At 41.9% G+C, this 17,509-nt stretch overlaps 1 protein-coding gene and 1 long non-coding RNA gene across 19 annotated transcripts in view; one reads left to right on the top strand and one right to left on the bottom strand.

The window, feature by feature from the left end:
- The window catches only part of LOC310658297, a 39,509-nt gene extending 26,224 nt beyond the window's left edge, over positions 1 to 13,285 (bottom strand). For 3 of the 4 annotated variants that reach the window (XR_014502194.1, XR_014502195.1, XR_014502196.1), the window contains exons 1-3: positions 13,151 to 13,285; positions 10,661 to 10,842; positions 9,379 to 9,494 (exon numbers count right to left, since the gene is read on the bottom strand). This is a non-coding gene — a long non-coding RNA (uncharacterized lncRNA). Of the gene's footprint in view, positions 1 to 98; positions 258 to 9,378; positions 9,495 to 10,660; positions 10,843 to 13,150 lie in introns of those variants that run through there. The other variant, XR_014502197.1, reaches the window with a different exon arrangement.
- GRIP1 (glutamate receptor interacting protein 1) overlaps positions 1 to 17,509 on the top strand; it is a 333,614-nt gene that overhangs the window by 133,798 nt on the left and 182,307 nt on the right. The window lies entirely within an intron of this gene.

The raw sequence follows: 17,509 nt of genomic DNA, 5'->3' as shown, positions 1-17,509 counted from the left end.
TCAGTCATTTCTAGTGCTGTAAGTGATAATTTCTGAAATAGATTTTATTTACATGGATTTATTTAATCTTCCCATTGTGAGCGCTTGAGGAATATAAATCTCTGCTCAGCAAACCGTATTCAAGCCAGTGTTGCCACCAGAACAGCATGATAACAATTACTTCAATCCTGTGTGAAACAGGGTCAACTTCTTCACAAACATCCATATTTCCTGGGATGGTATTACACAGGTGGGCAGTCAGCATTTCTCTGTGAAAACTAGAAGAAAACTTGCAGTATATTTTTTCTGAGATTCTAACAATCAAAAAGAACAAAGCCTTGAAACACACTGATAATCTACAAAGCAGTCACGAGGGTCAGAAAATGAAGTTCAGCCACCTGCTCTTTATTTCAAGGCAACAATAAAAACCACTTATGAAGCATCAAAAGCCTTACATTTTTACCATACCATCAGACTAGCATACTTCTAGTTTGATGTGGGTATAGGATGTTCTTGATCCTTATTTTGAAAGGAAAGCGTTCACCACTTCAAGGCACACCTCCAATGCACATTATATATTTATTAATATATAATGGAATATACTGTCAGTACCATGGGCTTATATGGGGCTAGGCAGCATTTCATAAGTAGGAAAAAAAGACAGTTCCCAGTTCCCAAGCAGCTTACAATGTAAATTTTGACTGAGAAGCAGCAGAAAACAGAGAGGGCTGGGCTGTGGTGAGCTCAGAATGCTACTGGTGCCTGAATTAGCCTGGGCTAGTCCTGCCATTAGGGATGCGGGTGGCGCTGTGGGTTAAACCACTGAGCCTAGGACTTGCCGATCAGAAGGTTGGCGGTTCGAATCCCCGCAACGGGGTGAGCTCCCGTTGCTCAGTCCCTGCTCCTGCCGACCTAGCAGTTTGAAAGCACGTCAAAGTGCAAGTAGATAAATAGGTACCACTCTGGTAGGAAGATAAACGGCGTTTCCGTGCGCTGCTCTGGTTTGCCAGAAGCAGCTTAGTCATGCTGGCCACATGACCCGGAAGCTGTACGCCAGCTCTCTCAGCCAATAAAGCGAGATGAGTGCCACAACCCCAGAGTTGGACACGACTGGACCTAATGGTCGGGGGTCCCTTTACCCTTTACCTTTTAGTCCTGCCGCTGAGATGGGGGGGTGCAGCCAGCACCAGTGGGGTTTGTATTAGGTAGAAAAAATATTTGGAGTAGAGCATGTGGATCACATTACATCTCTACTAGTTTTCTGTTCTCACCAAATTACACACTCTTAATAAATTGAACAAGACCACTGTGGGCTGCAGGAATTCCCTGTGATTGGAGCACTTAATCAAGAAACCAGTTTTATTAACATACACAAGAACAAGCCGAGTTGCTGTGAAAGAAATATAAAAGCCTTCTTATTAATTTTTTTTGCAGTAAAAATTGTGCTAGAATTTATAGCTCTCGTAGCTGCAGAAGATCCATGACTCGACACAGTAATTCCTTAAGTCCGAAATCAATGTTTCGCTCCTGTTTCTTTTGCAAGTGGGGCGGGGATTTGGACATTCATTCAGCAGAACTGAAGCTTGAAAGACAGTTGACTGTGTATTTATATATGAGGTTTATCTGGGAGATAACTCTGGGGTCAGCTCTCCCTGTTGGAAGCTGCCTTTATGAGTTGTTATAACAAAAGTGAAGAAGTGTCAGTATATTCACTGAACATAAAGTTAAGGGGAACTCAAGCAGCATCCCATATAGATATACCTTCCAACATCTTTCAACAGAAAATTGAGATGCATTTCAGCCGGCTTGCTGGCTGGCTCACACAGGAACATGGTGCCAAAATATGCGTGAGTCAGCTGGTTGCCTCTCCAGTCACAGCCCCTACCTAGTAGCTGTTCAGAAAACTTTAAACCCCATTAACTGAAAAAATAGGTTGCTGGGGGTGCACAGTGGGGGTGCCACTCATGTGACAGAATTTGGGGCAGTGTCCTGGCATACGGTTATTTCCTATTCATTTCAACTGTAGCTCAACATGGCAGTATATTGATCAAACAGCCACAGTTCCATAGCACATCGAATGCTGCAGTGTAAAACAGATATTAGAAATTGAAACAGAAGCACTAGCATTATGAGAGGTAAAACTAAGATAGTAAACCTTCTATCTGAACGCAGCCATAGAAATATACATGCCGCCTGGCTTCTTACTAATGAAATGAGTTTTAAGTTTACAGGCCCTGTTTAAACCAGACAGCTACTACTTGGGAACCAGTGGGGTGTAGTGGTTAAGAGCGGTAGACTCGTAATATGGTGAACCAGGTTCACGTCTCCGCTCCTCCACTTGCAGCTGCTGGGTGACCTTGGGCTAGTCACACTTCTTTGAAGTCTCTCAGCCCCACTCACCTCACAGAGTGTTTGTTGTGGGGAGGAAGGGAAAGGAGAATGTTAGCCGCTTTGAGACTCCTTTGGGTAGTGATAAAGCGGGATATCAAATCCAAACTCCTCTTCTTCTTCTACTAATGCCCGATCTGAATGTTTTGTGTGGCTGTTTGCATTCTTAAAGCTTCAGGCCCCTGAGCCTTATTTCAACTTTGCTGTTCTTCAGCCGTAGAAGTATATGCACAAAGGAGGTCTCAAATGTCTTTTTTTTGTTTTGTTTGCATCATGTGTTCCATCCCCTAAATGGTTCAGAGGAACAAGCAGAACTATTTTGATGTTAAGTGTAGAAGTACATGTTTCACAAGAACTGTCAGCCTTCTCCAACCTGACGCCCTCCGCCTGATGGGAGTTGTAATCGAAAAACCTCTGGAAGGTACCAGCTTTTAAGCTAGGCAGCCATGCCACAGAGCATGTCTTATTCCCTGTACTGATTAGAGTGAGGAGCTGGGCCCCGTCGGGGTCTGCAGGCCAATGTCCAGACTCTAACATCTTTGTGCCTGATTGTTAGCAGGAATGCTGAGTCAAAACTTAATTTGCTCCTTCTGTTCCAGCCGTAGCTGATATTTCTGACTGAGGTACAAAGGGCATGATCTCCTGATCTCCCTCTGAAACAAAGGAATTTCAAAGAAACATTAAGGGCAGCTGCACATATCCCAGACGAGGCTTTGGGGAGTATGCTTTCTTTTTGTCCTCCTCAGCTTCTGATGGAGCAAGGTCTGCTGGGTTTCTCTGCTGCTTTAGCATTAGAATGAATGGGTTTTAAAGGATCTTTGATGCCTCAGCAGTACCTTCTGTTCTCAGCTTCCCAGGACATATTTGAAATTCTCTTGAAAATCTAGGAAACCATTTGTGTGATAAAGTGCCTCATAACCAGTTCTCACTTTTTTTAAACAGTACTTTCAGGTTAAATGACTAATGAGATCCATTCAGATTGATCCTGCGTGGGTTCATGCCCTAGCCTAGGGAGTGAGAAGTGAGTGACAGAAGAGCCATCCCTGGGTATAAAGGGGGCAGAATTGCCGTCTGTTTGTAGTTCTGCTTTCTGCTGTGTGAAAATGCCTTGATTATTGGACATAGCTTCAGTTGTCTATTTTTTAAAAATCCTATATGAAAATTGTAATTTCCTATATGAAAATGGCCTGATTTTCACCTCTCAGTCTGACTTTACCAGATGCCATGATTCCCTTCTTGGTAGTTTAAATTCATCAAAATTAGAATATAGAAGTGTATTTTGAGATAAAATATGCATTTAACTACTATTTTGAGGGGACGCGGGTGGCGCTGTGGGTTAAACCACAGAGCCTAGGACTTCCCGATCAGAAGGTCAGCGGTTCGAATCCCTGCAACGGGGTGAGCTCCCGTTGCTCGGTCCCTGCTTTTGCCAACCTAGCAGTTCAAAAGCATGTCAAAGTGCAATTAGATAAATAGGTACCGCTCCAGCGGGAAGGTAAACGGCGTTTCCGTGTGCTGCTCTGGTTCGCCAGAAGCGGCTTAGTCCTGCTGGCCACATGACCCGGAAGCTGTACGCCGGCTCCCTTGGCCAATAAAGCAAGATGAGCGCCGTGACCCCAGTCGGCCACAACTGGACCTAATGGTCAGCGGTCCCTTTACCATTACCTTACTATTTTGAGAGGATTGTTTTGGAATGAAAGATGAATGTGGAAACCAAATATGGAATTGATAAAGATGAGGAATAGATTCATTCATTCCTATCAGCAGTAGCAGCAGCAACAATTTTATTATTTGTACCCCGCCTATCTGACTGGGTTATACCAGCCACTCTGAGCGGCTTCCAGCAAATTATAAAAACACCATAAAACATAAAAAAACTTCCCTATACAGGGCTGCCTTCAAATGTCTTCTAAAAGTCATAAATAACTATATGACTTTTAGAAGACATTTGAAGGCAGCCCTGTATAGGGAATATCTGTTTGATATCTGATGAGGGACATTCTACAAGGTGAGCACCGCTACTGAGAAGGCCCTCAGCCTGGTTCCTTGTAACTTTACTTCTAGAGCTAGATCTCAGTGTCTGGGCTGAATGATGGGAGTAGGCACGCTTCTTCAGGTATACAGGGCCGAGGCTGTTTAGGACTGTAAAGTTCAGCTCCAACACTTCAGATACTGGAAGCCAATGTAGATCTTTTAGGATCAGTGTTCTATGGTTCCGGCGGCCACTCCCAGAAACCAATCTAGCTGCCACATTCTGGATTTGTTGTAGTTTCCAAGTCACCTTCAAAGGTAGCCCCATGTAGAGCGCACTGTAGTAGTCCAAGCGGGAAATAACCAGGGCATGTTCCATTTTGATGAAACTAGGCAGGTAGGGTCTCAGCCGGTGTGCCAGATGGAGCTGGTAGACAGCTGCCCTGGACACAGAATTGACCTGTGCCTCCATGGACAGCTGTAAGTCCAAAATGGCTCCCAAGCTGTGCGCCTGGTCCTTTAGGGCAGTTTGTATAAACTGGCATAGGTTTGCCAAGATATAGTTTTAGAACATGGCCCGTAATACCATGCAAACTAGTGCCTTTGGAAGGATTGTTTATCTAATTCAACCTTTACTAACCTGGTACTCTCTAGATCTTGTGGACTAAAGTTGCCATCAGCTTCAGTCCACCTGGTTGTGCTGGCTGTATCTGATGGGAGTGGTAGTCCAGAACAGCTGGAGGGCTGTTGATGAAGGCTGATGTTATTTTTCTGGCTATTTCCTGATTTTTTGGACATTCAGTATAAAACACACACAGGTCAATTAGATATATCAGCACTGTGTGAAGCCTTTCGTATTCCTCACTAGTCTCCTTTGATGACGTGGAAAACTCAATAACCTTTATTAAGTAATCTGAAGGTGTACATTAAACCACTAGTTCTACAAGGTACAAAACTTTCATTTTTATCTGTTGCAAATTTTATACCTGGACTACTTCATTATATCCACTGTGCTTAGATGCTAGATTAATTCACACAAATTATATTACATGCACTAAATTGTTAAGCTTAAATAGATTGGGGTTTTCCCCCTCCTTTTTTGAATATCTTAGATTTCCTCTCTGAATATTCCAAATTGCTTTTTAATGGATTTCTTCCTATATGTGTTTTTGTATTGAGAAATTGGCAGGGCACATTGCATGAAATTAAATTTGACTCAGAGTTTGATGGTATGGAAGAAATTGTTGCGGAAATGAAGACAACATTTTGAAAGTCTAATATGCAGCCAGCTGGCTGTACTAAAAATGTTGTATTTTCTAGAGAGCTCTTAATGCTTTCACACCAAAACAGAAAGAGGACAAGAGACCACATAAATAAGGCAGCTAAGAAAAATATGTCATTCTTCTAAGTATCCAGTGGCAAAAATTGGGCATGGGAATTAATTTGCTGATAGGAATGCTAGTTCCTTTGAAATGTAACAAGGGTGTTTTAGTAGCTTAATGATTAATCAAATCATTTATACTGAACATGATGTTTCCCCAACAATTTTTTCTTAATTTATGTTCAATGTTGTAATGACAACCACACAAATTGTCATTAATGTCATAATCTGTTTCTTATTTCAAGGGTTTTGAACTTACGTTTCTGAAGACTGTGTAGTACTATGTCCATAGCAGTTGATTTTTGTACACTCTGTCACTGAAAATTATTGTGAGAAGTCAGAGCAGGGTAAGAAGAGGCTACTGCTATATCCACTACAAATTAGTTAAGAATATAATCAGAATATAGATCTGATAGCTGGACCTCTGCTTTGCCTCTTCCTCTGGCATTCAGGCAGCAGCTTTTGGGCTCCATTGAGGGCCAAATTTGGCAGGTAGATAGAAAGGGGTTTCGGGACGTGCAAAGCCCTGCTGTAACAGAAAGTGAGGAGTAATTAAAGAACCTTTTAATGAGGGTGAAAGAGGAGAGCACAAAATATGGTCTGAAGCTCAACATCAAAAAAACGAAGATCATGGCAACTGGTCCCATCACCTCCTGGCAAATAGAAGGGGAAGAAATGGAGGCAGTGAGAGATTTTACTTTCTTGGGCTCCATGATCACTGCAGATGGTGACAGCAGTCACGAAATTAAGAGACGCCTGCTTCTTGGGAGAAAAGCAATGACAAACCTAGACAGCATCTTAAAAAGTAGAGACATCACCTTGCCAACAAAGGTCCGTATAGTAAAAGCTATGGTTTTCCCAGTAGTGATGTATGGAAGCGAGAGCTGGACCATAAAGAAGGCTGATCCCCGAACAATTGATGCTTTTGAATTATGGTGCTGGAGGAGACTCTTGAGAGTCCCATGGACTGCAAAAAGATCAAACCTCTCCATTCTGAAGGAAATCAGCCCTGAGAGCTCACTGGAAGGACAAATCCTGAAGCTGAGGCTTCAATACTTTGGCCGCCTCATGAGAAGAGAAGACTCCCTGGAAAAGACCCTGATGTTGGGAAAGATGGAGGGCACAAGGAGAAGGGGACGCCAGAGGACGAGATGGTTGGAAGAGGGGGTCTCTCTTCTGCAGCCCAAAAATGTGAGATTCTTTGCCCTTGTAGATGCTTTGGGAAGAGGGTTTCCTCAATTTTAGGAAAATGATAACAGGAGCTCTGACCGCTTCATGACAATACTTTAAATAGCTGAAAATGCAGAAGGAGAGAACGTGCAGGGAAGAGTTACTGTTACTACAAAAGGGAGCAGTTTTCACCAGCAGGCTACAATGAAAATTCTCCCTGTATAACTTCGAGATTGTAATCTGTAGTGGCAGCAGATCCCAGTCTTCTCAGGCCTGAGTATCGCCCTTCCCTGCCACTTTTTGAAGTGTTGAAAGCTGGATAGTAGCGAGGGAAAATGTTAAGGAAGATGTATTCAGGAATTAAGCTAAAATGCAAAACAACAGTGCTTTTCAGAACAGTTTAAAACATACGATTACAAAGGGGCACAGCCAAATAATGCTAATATATTTTGAGACCACAATGCATTGGGAATAGCATTCACCTCAAGTGCTTGCTAAACATTTTATTCGTAGCAGGTTGTGTAACATTCTAATGGCAGTCAGTGAAAAACTAAGCATTTCTTAACCATGTTGTAGTTGCATCATGAAGGACTGTTTGTGGTCATTTCTAAAACAAACGATATATATATATATATATGCACAATATTTGTATGTGCAGTTAAAGAAAGGAACCGGGGGGAACGGCTGTGGGAGAAGCGATTAGGTACACATGAAATGCTTCCCTTAATTTAAATATTGGAAATGGCTTAGAGAAATCAACCCAGATGGATCCCACTACAGTAACAAGACTTATTTTCTGTAGCCTTTGGAAAGGATTTTGGGCTCTGAATACATAGCAGCTGCCAAAGCCTCAATTTGTCCATGCCTGGAAGAGTTGATTCTCTGCTTCCACAGCCCCTTTCCTGCCTTCAGCAACAATGACTGCCTGCAATTGTCATACCTGACCTATTTTCCAGTAATTTCCCCAAAGGTAACAAACATCTTGCCCAACATCTTTGCCTATGGAAGAAACAACTACACAGATCAGACCTCTTTTTTAAGGACAAGTATGTATATGCCAGTGCACATGTGCACACACCAATTATATTGGGTCAGAGAATTCAAAATTCTTAGTAGCATTCTCTTTCTCTGCATGTTTAGAATGATTTATTTTGAAATCACACGATGATATTGAGTGATTCTATTAACACATGAACTAACATACTTTAAATAGTCATCTTTCTTGAAAGAGCAGAACATTATGCTTATCATCAATTTATTTCCTTTTAAAATTTCTATTTCCATCCAATTTTCAGAAAAAATCAGTGTGACTTTCAACCCCAAACACAACAACAGTAACAAAATATATTGTTACAGGCCACCCCAATCTCCGAGTGGCAAAAGATTTCAGGGGGTTCTTGGTGCTTAACCAGGATTTGTGTTTTCTCTGGAAGTGAGGCACAGTGGAGACTATGGTGTCTTCATGATATATGGTTTTATTTACACATACAGTTGTACCTCGGCTCCGTCAAGAGCTCCGTCTTCTGCTATAGTGAGGAGGGGCTAGGGGGAGGAGGCTGCGATCAACCGCGATCTACCAAAACCTCCCAGGGATCGACCAGTAGATCACGATTGACCAATTGGACATCCCTGGCCTATATCACCAAAGCTGAAAGCTTAAACCAGTTGTGTCCAAACTTTTTTCAAAGAGGGCCAGATTTGATGAAGTGAAGGGCCATGGGGGCCGACCAGAGTTATTGAGGTTTTTTAAAGGATTTTACCTTAGGAAATAAACTGCCACAGGGACCAGATTGAACCGATTGGCAGGCCAGATTAGGCCCCCGAAACGGACTTTGGACATGCCTGGCTTAAGCACTTTCTTTCCCTGCCCACACACAGTTGGAGGAGGAGCCCTTCCCCTCTTGTCTGGCAGCCTTGCCCCCCCCCCACATCATTTCCTTGATAGGCTATCACTGGCCTTTGTCCTCTGCTAATGGCTCATCTTAGTGGTTATGCCAAGTTGGCCTGGGTTGTTAGCATAGCTAAATCCAGGGAGTTTTCAACTTTTGGCACAATTTAATAAAACTTTGATTAATTCTTACTTTTCCTAAATCCAAGAGTTATGGGGGTTTGCCCCACCGCCCACAATATCATGATCTCCCTTCAGATCATGAAAGCCAAAATCCAAAACAGCTATCAGAACACCTCACTTGGCAAGGCATTCCACACATAGAAGCCACAAAATAAAATGTCCTAGCCCTGTTCACCACCAGATGTGATTCTTGGAGTTGAGGGATCTAGAACAAAACATCAGCTGAGGATTGCAACATGCAGGGAAGAACATACAGAAGAACGCATTCAAATATCATATTACAAACAGCAGTTTGAAAACAGCAACAGCCCAGAAACGCTGAAAGCCCAACACTAATTGCTGTTAATCGTCATCTGCATCCCGCAGTCAATTAGCTCAGGGTTACTATAGGCACTGACAGAAGATATGAACCTTTTACCATAATGTTCTAATAGTGCAGCTGTAATTTTGCAGTTGTTTGAATATCCTTGATGGTTAACTCAACCTTTCTATTTGTGAAATTTTGAAGTAGATTCCTGTCTTAGTGAAGGACTTCTGAAAGCAAAGGGATTTGTTAATTGGCTGGCAGTAATTGCTTGGAGAGGAAAGTAGTATTTGAAGAGTTTGAAAGAGTATTTAGAGTAGCTAGACTGACTGGTTTGGTTTGGTTACTAGTTAAGAACTGAGAATGTGGTTTGAGTTGTAATTTGGAGCCAAGATTTTCAAGGATCAAGAGAGAAAAGGTTCAGTAAATGTACACCATTGCTATTGAAATTTAATAGTTTAATTTCAAAGTGTTGGACTAATGGAAACGAAGTGCCAAACACTTGCACATTTGAAAGCTACCACCATGGAAAACTAAAAAGGTTTATTTGTAGTTCTCTAAGGAAAAGAAGCAATCCAGAGCAAACTAATAGGATAAATGTGGGGGGCCTCCCAGCTAATGGGGTGGTGCTTGAAAACAACTTTGGCAAAATACCAACATTTGATTTTCATTTTAACCTGAAAAAGGATCTTCTGAAAACATAGTAAAGTAATACACACAAATGCACATAATAGTATTCAGTTCTGAAAGCAAAGTTCTTAATGTGCTGAACTCAAAGGTTTGGGATTATGTAGTTTCTTATCTAAGAAAAGTAAATGAACTTCTTGATCAATACATATATAATTAACTCAGAGACGGTGCTAGACTGGAAAATTATCTACGTCGCACCTAGGCATAAGGAAGCAATTGAAAATAACTTGGGTAACTATAATCCTGTTGGTTTAATGCAATTGTATGTTATTGAAATCTGATCATTAAAGCTATAAAAGTCGAATCTAATGTAGTCTGAGTTCAGCAAAAGTAGTTCAGCCCAATATAATGTAATTGTTTGCGATCATGACCAGGAGTCAACAAAACACCATGTTCTTTCTGTGATTGTGGTTTTTGTTATTGTTATGGGAGGGGGGGAGCATATATATATTTGCATGACAAAGAGACTTTATTTTCAGTTTCGAAAGGAAAGCCCAAGCATTCCACAATATAATGACTTCACATACACACTGAAATCATCACATGACAAAGATCCAGAGTGGATTTAAAAAAAAAAAAATCTGCATCAAGCACCAGCTATATAGAATAAAGATGGAAGGAAGGTAACACACATAGTGTCAAAATCTATTTCCAAGAAGAGAATAATTGCTGTGCCAAAGATCAGAAATGAAACTTTTCTTTGTACCTTGCCAGCTACAGATCTCTTGTATCCTCTGCCTTCCCAGGTGACATATTCTTTCAATGGGTTGTTCTGGCCATCAACATCCCATTTACAACAATCTTCGGTGAATTGTGTCTTATGAAGACAGCTGTTGTAGTGGAAATGACCTCTGCCCGAGTTGCACAAAGGTCACCATTATTTGGAACCTGCAAGTGTTATGAATAAAGCACCAGAACCATAAGACTTGCTTATCCAACACCCAATTTACAATGCTTTGTGCATGGCAGGAAGCACTGAAGGGTGTGCACTTTTGAAGCTTATTCTTGGAGATGCACATGGCCTTACTTCACACAAGAATACACTGGAAGCACAAAAAGGAGATATATGAAGCACATGTTTTCCCAGCGCATAGTATAATAATGTGCTGTGCTGCTGTGGAAAGGGAATGTGAAGCAGCATGGGCTGGAGCCTTATGAGTATATGCACAGCCTCCCCACTTTGCAAATTCAGTGTATACAACAAGCAGATTTTTTTTAAAAAATTATTTATATCTTACTCTACTTCTCCATGAAGATCAGAACAGTGTTCACTAAGAATAGTAAAATTAAACGAGCAGTAGCAAACAAATAACCATATAAACAAGCAATAGCAAGCAGCAAAACTAGCAATGCCAGGCTATCTTATTAGAAAACAAAGCTTTAGATGCGTACCTAACTGCCAGAAAAGAAAGAGGCAGCTGAATCTCCTGGGGGGAAGGAGTTCTAGAGGCAGGGGTCTACTTCTACAGTGTCACCTAATGAATACCTTCCTGAAGCAGTAGTAAGAAGGGCTTCTGTGGAAGATCTCAGTTCTTGGGAGGGATTATATTAAGGTGTTACAGGTCAAAATCAGCACTTTGAATTGAGCTTGGAAGTAACTAGGCAGCTAATGCAGTGGGTACAAAAGTGAATCTGTACTATGTACTATTCCTGTAACTGATATGTCCAAATGAAGTTATAAAGCAGACCCATGGAGAGTGTGTTAACACTAATCAATACAAGTGTACCCCCCAAATTCCAGACATCGTCTCCGAGAGGATTTAAGTAGATGTTTAAAAGCATGATTCTAAGGCACGTCATAATGTAATGTCAGAAGTAACTCCTCAGATTTGAATGCTTCTAGTTATTGAATGGAGTTTGTCATTATTATTGTTTTTTTAATGAAGATGGATGCGTTCTTAATAAGTGCTTCTTGCAAGGTATGTGGGGAAGGCTGCGTCTGTTTCTGGAATTATGCTTCCCTTTAGAATTTTGATTTCAGAGCGCAAAAAAATGTGTTTTCTGGTTTTTTCCATCTCCAGTGATCATCTGCCTCTTCATCTTAGCATAATGACTAGTTTGACGAAGCACTATTCAGAGACAGTGCCTTTGGAGCCGACCAGCACATTTCTTGTTTAGGCGATGCAAAGTGCTTGCTACGCTGCTTTATAATTTATGCCGCTTGAATAGAAAGAGGAAACTTTTAAGCAAGTTTTATGGGGAAGAAGTAGAACAAACCCTTTGATGCTGTGAGAGTGCAATGCACACTTAGCAGATGGCTGTGTCATTTGTGAATTGTGTATAATTATTATCCTGTTTTCTGTGGTGCTTACGTTTTTGGCTCATGTTGAGGAGCTTCATTTGTACACATCATCATTATCTCTTGTGACATGTGCTTTAGTGACATTAATCTGTGTTTTATTCCTGAAGCACTAATAGTGGGGTTGTCCTCATTGGCTTTCTTAGGCTGTCATGCTTCCTGGAGTTGTATTCATCTTTTCAGAGAGGCTTATCATGTAGTGCCAAATTCCTCCCAAAATAACATCTAGCAGTCATGTTGTGAAGAACTTACTTTTCTTCTCCTCCCTTCTTCCTAATGTGTGCTGTGATATGGTCAAATTATACTTCTTCAGATTTCTTGAATAGTGTTGAAATTATTACTCCAAACCAGAGCAAAACAGGGCATCTCCTGTACATATATGTAGCACACCTCTGAGTATTTTTTTTATATAATGCGCAGTGATAGCTTTATATTAGGGGTGGGAAACATCACGCCTGGGGGCTGTGTAGAGCCTTCCAAGCCTTCCTGTCTGGTCCCTGGAACTCTCCCTAGGCTATGCCCCCTCTCCTCTCCCCACCCCACTCACTGCCTCTGTTCCATGGCTTCCTTGAATGCTTGGCACACAATGCTTCCCCGAACTGTAATGATATATATTGGTTGCCTGATGGAAATGTGTGTGTGCATAGAAGTGCATGGCTGGAATGCAGCCTACAAAAGTGGGAATCACATCTGAGGTGTGTGTGTGTGTGTGTGTGTGTGCATATATCTATATCTATATCATCTATATCTATATCTATATCATCTATATCTATATCTATATCTATATCTATATATCCCCGCTGTATATATTTTCCTGTCTCATCAAATTCAGTTACTAAAAACATGTATATCAATTAAGCTACACAGATCTGATTGAGTGTCCATTATTGCACTCACTGTTTGATGGACTTCTCTGCCAACGCAAGGTGCAGTCGGCTTCCATCTGCAGTCAGTGGATCAGAACGTGAACTTCCACACTTAGATCCGCCAACTAGGCTCTGCCCCACTGCTCTGGGAATGGAGGGCAGCTCACGAGGGACTACAGCAGCTAGCCACCCAGAGAAGGGTAAGCCGCTATTATTGCACTCATTCTGGCTGATGACATAACCATAATGTCATGCAATGATGTTATTCCCAGTCCTTTGGTATGTACCAAAACTACCGTATTTTTCGCTCTATAAGATGCACTTTCCCCCTCCCAAAAAGTAAGGGGAAATGTGTGTGCGTCTTATGAAGCGAATGCAGGCGGGAGGCTCTGCTCAGTGCTCCCTTTAAAGAGCGCGCGGAGTGTGTGTGTGGCTCTTGGGGGCTTTTCCACGAGGGGGGGGAAAGGGTTGCCCTTCTCCCTCCTCGGGGAAAAGCCCCCAAGAGCCGCACACACGCTCCACGTGCTCTTTAAAGGAAACACAGCTCTTGGGGGAGCCTTAGCTGCGTGCAGCCTCTCCTGGGCAAGGGGAGCCTTCATCCTGCTGCCCAGGAGAGGCTGCATGCAGCTATCCCATAAGCCAGGACAGCCAGCAGGATCTCTGCGCTGTGATCCCGCTGGCTGTCCTGACTGCTTGCTTAGCCGCACACAGCCTCTCCAGAACAGGGGATGAAGGCTTCCCTTGCCTGGGAGAGGCTGCACACAGCTATCCCATTAGCCAGGACAGCAAGCAGGATCGCTGCACAGCGATCCCACTTGCTGTCCTGGCTTCTGGGATTCAGATTTTTCTTCTTCTTGTTTTCCTCTTCCAGAAACTAGGTGCATCTTATGGTCTGGTGCGTCTTATAGAGCGAAAATATGGTAGATTATGTGTCATGCAGGAACATTCAGCTCAGTGTATTCAGCTGATGTTATCTAGAATTCCGTGGAAGCAATGACAGAACATGAGAGTCTGCCCAAATGAAGTTTAGAGGAAGCAATAGGAAACAGCTACAGGAGTGGCCACACCCTGGGAAATCAGTGGCCAATGGCAATCAAAGGCAAGAGGAATACAGAGAGAGGGAGGGGAGCATGAAAGAGCAAAGGAGAATAGAGATCCAAAAGAAAAAGAGATGGGAGCTGAGAAGGCCAGCTGTTGCTCTCAGAACTGGAGATGCTGCCCCAAAGCAGTGACTAGCTGGGCCAGAGCTAAAAGCAGAGGGGGGAGAGAAGGAGAAGGCCAGACAGACACCACAGCAAGAATGCTGGCCCAGCCTATACACCAAGGGGTGGTGAACATTCTTTAGTCTGAGAGCCACATTTCCTTCTCGGCAACTTTATGGGGACTTCATGGGCCAGACGGAGAGTTGTATTTGGCTACCAGGAATGAGGTTCTTCATCCCTGCTACACAACACTGTGGTGCTTATTTCTGAGTAGACCTACATAGGATTATGCTTAAAATTATGGTTCTGAAATCAGGTGTGTGTTGTCAGGAAGCTGTGCCTGTGTTCACCTAAAATTCTTCTACTTTCACAGATGAAGACTACACCTGGTTGTAATTTGCATATTTTTATTTACATTTTCATGCCTGTGTACATCCAGCTGCTTGACTATTCAAGCACACTGAGCGCAATTCATTTCAATTAAAATCAGTTGAATGTTTATCATCAACTTCAACATGGATTGTATCCATTGTGTTTAAATTTACCCACTCTTTGCTGTTGAGAAGCATCATAAAATGCTGTTGAATTAATCATTGCCCAATATCAAAATGCCTTTGGGTATATTTATATAATTAAAATGAAGTAGTGAATAATTAACAAAAATAAACAGAATCATAACAAACATTAAGCACACAATAGCCCAACTGACTAAATTGTTTTAAGACTGTATTACTAGAACCATAGTAATATATCTGGAGGACATGGGGGATTTTCTAGGAGTGCGCCTTATATTTGAAAAATGAACACTTTTTAATTAAATTTACTTTGTTGGTTTTGAACTGCCTCTTCTATGTACTTCTATACACACTAAAATGCCATTTCATTAGGTCTGATGAACCAGCTGTAAATAATGCACTACAGTTGTATTAAAAAATGGGAAAACAGCAGAGTAAATTATCTGTCTTATATTTACTCATTCCGTACAGTAGGCTATGGATTGGAGCAGAATTCGGTGGGTTATATTTGGTTGCCCAACACTTCCTTCTAATTAACTTCATGTTGGCTGTGTTATTATGAAATGTAACACAAGAGGGAATGGAAATAAACACTGTTTTACAGAATTTCATGTCATGCAGTTCATACCTAAGCAAAATAATTCTGTTTTACAAATGTAACCTTATTTCAGAAGTCACCTGCTGTGGAGAAATGTCAAAACCTGCAGTGTATTAGAGCTGGATGTTGTGTTTAATAAACAGAATCTGTTGCAATAAAAAGAATTCCTTTGTAAGCACCTGAAGTGTAAAATCATAATAAACGACAACAAAAATTCTAAAATGCTAATGCTAACAATAAAGTATTTTTTAAATGAATACTCATTAAAGCAAAAATCCAGGAGCACGTTCATCCCAATCTCCAAGCTTCCCTAGGGGTTCCATTGTGCTTACTTAGGGTTCAGTTTCCCTTGAATGATGGTCCATGGAGACTGTGGTGTCTTTAGGATATATGGATTGAGATACACATATATACAACCTGAGTACGATGTAGATGGAAGCGCTTGCAGCATTAACACTCCAACAGATTTTGCCTCCCTATTGCATTTCTGTGGGGTCCAAATGCAAAGCCATTGTCTTCCCAGTTCTCAGTATCAGTATATGAGACTCACACATACACTAGGTCCCCTGACCTATTGCTCTCCTTCCTAGGATGTGAACAGCAGAGTGAGTGAGGTAGGGAGAGGGCCCATCCCTCCTCCTCCTCCTCCTCCTCCTCCTCCTCGAAGCATGACCAGTTGTCTCTATGGCAACACATCTGTTCTTCAGCGCCTTCTTTATGCATGCAGATAGGATGCTTAACGGACTTGGCCAGGGCCATTATCTTGACAAAGAGTCTGGTTTGGCCAGTTCAGTAGGTTCCCTCTTGTACAGGCTTTCATTCTGGAGATACAAAACCACGGGCACTATTCAAACCAACCCTTCAATCCTATTGCACTATATATGATGATATTCACCTGCATTTTTCTACCTAGAAAGGCTTTCCTTGAGCTTTCCATCTCTGTGGTAATTCTCTAGGTAGCATGCCAGGGGAAACTTCAGTATTGCAAGACTCTGTAGTCTAATGTATCAGATCGGATCACCTCCTTATTCTCAGACCTTTGGGACGACTTTACATAGTCCTTTATAAATGTAAATTTTGCATTTCACCAGGACTGATTGATATCCGTCCACAGGATGTGAACCATCACTAAAATCCCACAGAAATTTGTGGGTTTTGGTTTTTATAAAAATATATATTAACTCAGCAGCATTAAAAACAAAAAATCACAACACCCAGCCTTAACCGCATAAAATTCCACTAGTGACCCCATTCCCTTCTCCCACCAATATATTATGTCTCCTGACACCTCTCAACCTCCAGTCCTCCTGCTGATGCAACGTGGAAACTTATAGCAGGGGAGTGTTTTTGGAGCTGCATGTATCCTGCAAAAATATTGTAAATTGTTCCTAATTTGTCTTTGATTTATCAAGCCAAGATAGTTAAACATTATGTTCATCTCAGAGTTTTCTTTTTAAAATGACTAATGGAATTGAAGAAATAGGGGGTGGCTAGTACCCAGTTTGGGGGCCTGAGCCAATCCACCTAAAAACCTATAACCTTGGCAGCAGTAGCAAAACAAATGTTTTTAAAGTACCGTATTTTTCGCTCTATAAGAAGCACCAGACCACAAGACGCACCTAGTTTTTGGAGGAGGAAAACAAGAAAAAAATATTCTGAATCTCAGAAGCCAGAACAGCAAGAGGGATCGCTGCGCAGTGAAAGCAGCGATCCCTCTTGCTGTTCTGGCTTCTGGGATAGCTGCACAGCCTGCGTTCACTCCATAAGACGCACACACATTTCCCCATACTTTTTAGGAGGGAAAAAGTGAGTCTTATAGAGCAAAAAATACGGTACCTACTACACCCACTCCAAATGTGTACAGTTTGTGTGAGGTATCAAGTTGGTGCCTAGAATACTGGGTTCTTGTATATGGGGGCAGGGCGGTGATTCCTTACAGCATTATGACAATCCGGGAATATGTGGTATTTTAATGCGACTCTGAAGGACATCCTAGGAAATCCATTTTCACATGATGAATTACAATGAGCAACTCCCCCAAATGACATCGACTGCAAAATGAAACACAGGTATAC

The sequence above is a fragment of the Podarcis tiliguerta genome (assembly GCF_965153285.1).
Source record: "Podarcis tiliguerta genome assembly, chromosome: 10".
NCBI lineage: Eukaryota > Metazoa > Chordata > Lepidosauria > Squamata > Lacertidae > Podarcis > Podarcis tiliguerta.
The sequence above is the reverse complement of the archived record's forward strand: the minus strand, read 5'-3'. Positions and strand labels throughout refer to the sequence as shown.